Genomic DNA, 6527 nt, shown 5'->3' with positions numbered 1-6527 from the left:
CAGCGGACGGTGGTGGACTATGGTGGTGGTGGACGGCAGCGGACGGTGGTGGACTATGGTGGTGGTGGTTGATATGTGTATGAAGAAAGATTCAATATTTGGATATAAAATGCATGGAAAGTTAATGGGTTTGATGTAAAGATTCAATCTTTAGAAGTAAATTTCACGGAAATATTATGGTGGTGGTGTGGTGGTTAGTGGTGGTGAGTGGCGGAGTTTGAAAAATGTTAGAACAAACCAATACTTCTGAAAAAGATGAGTTTCATTTAAAACCCATCGAATACCATATATTTGTAAAAAAATTCATCTTTTCTGACATCTGTTCTTTTTATGCAAAAAAGATGACTTTCATCTAAAAAACCATCAAATTGCATAGATTTGTAACAAAATTCATCTATTCTAACAACTCTTCTTTCTATGCAAATAAAAATGAATTTCATCTGAAATGCGTCTGAAGAGATGAATTTCAAAAAAACGCGGTAAACCATGACTTTTGAAAACTCACGTGCCAGATAAATTTCATAGGAAAACCATAGTTTATGTGGAGATGATTTTGGATTGAAAAATATCAGGAAAGATATATTTCAATGTAAATCTCATGTCACCTTTACACGTGTCAACATCTGACTGGTTAACGAAATCTCACATCACGAATCCAAATGTGTCACCGGAGATGATTTTGCAAGGACTATTTTGAGAATTTTGAAAATTTTTAGAACATTTTGAGAATCTCTCTTTATTTGGACTATTTTGAAAATTTTCATAAAAATTAAAGGTGAATAAGACATGACACATGTATTATTGGATGAATGTACATTCACATTCAACTACAAACGTAAAATTCTGGACAAGGCACATTAAACGTAGAGCATCTTATAAGTAGAAAATGTATTTTATAAATATATCTGTAATATCTTATTATTTTATAATTCATATGCCATGATCGTTATTCTATAATTAAGTACACGTTATTGGAGAGGGACAGGGCATGTATTTCTAAAAAGCAGAACATGTGGAGCATGATATTTGTTCAATGAGCGTATATATTATATGCGAATCAATCTTATATTTTTTTGTTATTTTTATTATCTTAAATCCTGTTTTTATTATTCAGTTATTAGTTTATAGCAGAGGTGTACAAATAGGGGGTTTTTGTACTTGGAACCGGGGATATGGTCAACAAAACTCAAAACCGGGTTGGGTAGAAACCGGTTCTGGGTAGAGTCGTTTTTAGGTTTTTTCGGTAGAGTAATGCTGGGTTTTGACCAGGTATTTCCGGTTCCGGATACGGCTCCGAGGAGAAATCTAATACCAGGTCAGGTATGGGCAGTGGCGGATCCGGATGTTTAATTCAGCGGTGGGAAAATAACCAATAAAACTAAACTGTATTAAAATATAAAAAAAGGACTTCATTAAATATAAATATGTTTTCTTATTACCTCCTACTATTAAGATGGATTCGAATACAAAAAATAAAGAATCAATAAATTGCCATTACCATTTGCCTACACAGATTAAAAAGGAAAAAGAAAAAAGAGAGAAATCGATAACTACATTATACGAATCATTTTCAAAAGAAATAATATAATATATTTACATATGAGATAATATTAACTTAGTTTTTTTAATCAAATCAATATTCATTAACTGATATGGAGTGAATAAGTGGACTTGTTTATCTATTAATTGGGCTGAGTTGGTAGATATTTAGAGCATGGGGGCTTGAAAAATGACAGAAGGGGTGCCTATAATGTTTTTTTTACAGCAACAACACTAAAACATATAATATTAACACAATTTGAGTGGGGTCTTAACCCCCTGACATATGCTTCCGTCCGCCACTAGGTATGGGTAGGAACCGGTTCTGGAACAGGTACACTTGGTCGAGTCCGGAACCGAGTATTTTGTGCTCCTCTAATTTATAGCTTTGCTTATGACTATTTACTTTTCTTTTTTTTGAATGTATATAGGTGCAAAATGTTGTTTGCATGACCTAAAATCTTTGAACTTGTGCACGCCTGTGGCACGTATACATGGAAGCACAATTAAATTCTCGGGTCTCGCTACCGATTTTGCTATAAATCGTATTTTTGTGTACCGATGTCTCGTACGAAGCCAAAAACTCTGAAGTCGTAATCAAAATTAGTTAAATACGAAAAGAAAAGAAAAACAGAGAGAGACTCTTCACTGTTAATAGTTTTGTTTGGGATAACTATAAAAATAATATACGCTTTGCTTGCGGAGCGCGCGTATAATGTATATATGTGTGAACCCTCGGGTGGGCAAAAGTGAAATTGCATTAGTTTTGACGTTATTTTACTAATCTCGTGAAAATAACGTTAAAAGTGGTGAAAGGTTAATCAGGCATCATGTGGTGGCGTTGATAACCGAAAGACAATGGTACATGCACAAATTAACCGGCGTCCCGATGATTGAGTGATACGTGTCTTATGTCCAAGGCTTGATGCAAAACTACTATCGAGCCGGGGGCCTCACCGGAAGCAGCCTCTCTATTCCTACGGGGTAGAGGTAAGGCTCTCTACATCTTACCCTTCCCAAACCCTACCATAGCTTTTTTATTGGTAGGATATACTGAGTACGATAATGATGATGATGGTGATGATGATATTCATTTTGCTATATTACGATATATGCAATAGCTTTTTTTGAACAAAAACCTTTTATTAACCCAAAACGATTACAGTAAACTGGCAGATAAACAGACAACAAATTGAGTCATGGCCCCCTTTTGAATAACAAAATTGATCTTATGGATAATGAAGCTTTGGGTCTTAAGGGCTGAGGAATTATCATGCACGACTCGCTGATCCTTAGTTATAAATTCCACAACATTCGGGGCTAGGAAGCAAAAGGCATCAAAAGCAAAGGGGAGAACACACGTGTCGAGTCTCTGAACAAGTTTTCTCGTGTTTAGCTACTTTGTTTGATTTTGCCTTCAATGTAGCCTGACCCAACACAAATATCTTGTCCTTAAGCCCAACAAGAAAGGACACTTTTAAAAAATTTAAAACATAAAACATAACGGACTTTAAAGATATATCTAAAATGGTCGATCAAAGATATATAGTTTGGTAATTTTCTCTTTTAAAATGCATCTACTATGTTTCAAAAAAGGTAGTGCCATCAATATAAAATCGTTAACGAACTAACTACTATAATTATCTCTAACCTAACTTCGTGCCGCCCATTTTCTACCAAAAAAAACCCTAGTTTTTCTCAAAATGGAGCTCTAAAACCCATCTCTCCAATGGAAGCCGAGAAGCAAGTGCTATTAGGCGGCAAATGCGAGAAAGGCAGACTGATCGGCAAAGGCACCTTCGCTAAAGTCTACCACGGGAGAGATATTTCCACAAGCGAAAGCGTGGCCATTAAAGTCATCAACAAGGATGACGTCAGAGACCAAGCCATGGAGGACCAGATCCAACGCGAGATCTCCGCCACTCGCCTCGTTCGTCATCCCAACATCGTCGAGCTTCGCGAGGTGTTAGCCACTAAATCCAAAATATACTACGTCATGGAGTACGTATCAGGTGGTGAACTGTTTGCTAAGGTGGCTAATAACGGCCGCCTAAAAGAGGATGTCGCTAGGAAGTATTTTCAGCAGCTGATTAGTGCTGTTGACTTCTGTCATAGCCGCGGTGTGTCTCACCGTGATATCAAGCCGGAAAACTTGCTTCTTAATGAGAATGATAACTGATTTTGGGTTTTCTGCTTTGTCGGAACAGAAGCGGTATGATGGCCTGCTCCATACGCAGTGTGGGACGCCTGCTTATGTCGCACCCGAGGTGTTGAGAAAGAAAGGACATGACGGTGCGAAAGCGGATATTTGGTCGTGCGGCGTCGTTTTGTATGTTTTGTTAGCGGGGTATTTGCCGTTTCTTGATGAGAATTTGACGAATTTGTTTAGGAAGATATTTAAAGCGGAGTATGAGTTTCCGGCATGGTTCACGCCGGAAGTTGGGAAGTTGATTTCGAAGATTTTGATGGCGGACCCGCAAAGGCGGATCTCGATTGAAGGGATAATGCGCGTGCCGTGGTACCGCAAAGGCTTATCCCGACCGAATTCGTTTCGGTTGAGGAAAGAGAAAGAGAAAAGTCAATCTCCGGATTTGAAAAAGTCAACGTCTTCGCCCGCGTTTTTCAACGCGTTCGAGCTGATTTCGACGATGTCGTCTGGGTTTGATTTGTCAACTTTGTTCGAGAAGAAGAAGGTGGCGTCGGTGTTCACGTCGAAGTTTTCGGCTGCGGCGATTGTGGAACGGATTGAGTCGGCGGCGCGAGGGTTGAGGTTTCGGGTTGAGAAGGAGGATGATTTCAAGGTGAGGATGGAAGGGACGGAGGAGGGGCGGAAAGGGGTGTTGGCGGTGAGGGCTGAGGTGTTTGAGATGGTGACGGAGATGACGGTGGTCGAGTTTACGAAGGATTCCGGTGACACATTGGAATATGAGAAGTTTTGCGAGGAGGATGTTAGACCGGCGTTGAAGGATATCGTGTGGACGTGGCAAGGTGGTGACTGTAGTTCTAGCGGTGACGGTACAGGTGACGTGTCTGACGCCAGTGACGCGTATTTGTAAAAGAAGATATTTTGGTGATTGGTGATTTACAAAAGAAAAGAAAACAAAATATTTGTGTGACTTTTATTGTTTTTGTTTTATTGAAACAACTAACTAACCATTTGTCTAGAACGAGTATGACAAGACAGATTCAGATTGGTTTTGAGTCAAACAGAAAAAGTATACCATGGTGGTCGATTAAGATGGCCTGATTTGGATGTTATTAAAAAGAAGATAAGGGGGTTTTATAATATAAACTATCAAAAGCTACAGAATCATCTAAACCAAACACATGGTCTGTTGTACAGTTGGTTTTGCCGGTTTTGTGGTTGGTTCGATTTGGAATATAGAACCAATTGTGTAAACCGAACCTGCTATCTACCTTTCATTGTTCAATTTTATTTTAATTATGGGCCATATATGTAGTTAAATACATGTGCTGTAGTTAAATACATGTGCTATAGACATGAGTATTTCTATTGGTTTAGCTTTTTATAAAAACAATGATTTTGAATGAGTAATTAAAAAAAAATCCATCTTAATGATGAACTCGGCATCGGTACTAAGAATCTCAAATATGAGTACTGGTATCGAAAATAATCGGTATCTTATCAATCTCGAAACCTCAAAAATCGGTACTGACTATCTGATTCGGTACTTTACACATCCCTATATATTGTGATATTAATTTGTTACAAATATTGTGATATTAAATTTCGATGCAAATATGTTGTAGATTAAAGCATTTGCTCATCCCATGTGAAATTAAAAATCACAATACAGATTAAAGCATTTCCATACAACGTTTTTAAAATGTTTTAATTAGTAATAAATATTTTGATAAAGCTTTAACCATCACCATATTGCCATTAGATCCTTAATCGAGTTGTTCATATTAACCGTGGGTCGAGTAATACTTGTCTTGAGGAACCAACTCACTAAGAATTTAATACATTTTCTTATCTATTCCTATAATTTTCCCTTTGTCTAACTTGCTTTTAAGATTCTTGAGATCTTTGGTTGGCATGTTTCGAACATTATTCCTCACAAAAAGCTATGATATTAATGTCAATGGAATAAATCACGCAAGTTTAAGAAAAAACATTCGAGATTGCTTTATATTAAAACGTTCAATATATTTATTGGGACTAAATTTAGCTCACCGTTGAACCAAGTAGCTTTATGCTTTCATTAGTTAATGCATTACGACCCATACAAACAATGACCAATTTTCAATCCAAACATGCCCAACCCGACCATCTTAAAAGTTTTCGGTTTCATAGTTAAAGAGAACTAACCAGATAATAATACATAAATGTGATTTTGTATGGAGAAATCTGCAATTTGTCTCCCTGGTTTATATCGGCGAGAGACGGAATAGCCCCTGAAAACTAATTTGCGCATTTTGCGCACCTGTGTTTACTGGGTGGGTTTTTTTGGCTCCCTGCAGTGTTTATTATGAACAGATGACTCCCTGCAGTGTTAAATAATTTGTTAAATGACCATTATACCCTTCATCTTCATCTTCATCTTCATCATTAACATTCAAACACATTAAGAACATCAACACATAAACCCAGAAAATCAAAACACATAAACCTAGAAAATCAACAACATCAAGAACCCTAACACAAACCCAAAAAATCAAGAACATCAAGAACACCATCTCCTTTTAAGAACCCTAACCCATTATACAAATACATAAATTAACATCATCATTCAAACACAAACTCATATCTTCATCTTCATCTTCTTCACCCGCAACCCATCACCGCCGCCGTCACCACCATTCCTTCGCCACACCACCACCATAGTAGCCGGAAAATCACGAACATGTTGCCGGAAATCAACATACCCACTACTCATATCTTTATCTTCATCACCACCACCCATCTTCTTCACCCGTCACCGTCGCCGTCGCCGTACCTCTTTGCCGGAAAATCGGATTTCGCC

General features: G+C 37.7%; 1 pseudogene; it reads left to right on the top strand.

Annotated features, from left to right (window-relative positions):
* Positions 1-3223: 3223 nt before the first annotated feature.
* Positions 3224-4600, top strand: LOC143621348 (CBL-interacting serine/threonine-protein kinase 5 pseudogene; annotated as a pseudogene).
* Positions 4601-6527: the final 1927 nt, after the last annotated feature.

This window comes from Bidens hawaiensis, unplaced genomic scaffold (assembly GCF_021521415.1).
Source record: "Bidens hawaiensis isolate Kalapana, Puna unplaced genomic scaffold, B.hawaiensis_p1.1 tig00002839_1, whole genome shotgun sequence".
Classification (NCBI taxonomy): Eukaryota; Viridiplantae; Streptophyta; class Magnoliopsida; order Asterales; family Asteraceae; genus Bidens; species Bidens hawaiensis.
The sequence above is the reverse complement of the archived record's forward strand: the minus strand, read 5'-3'. Positions and strand labels throughout refer to the sequence as shown.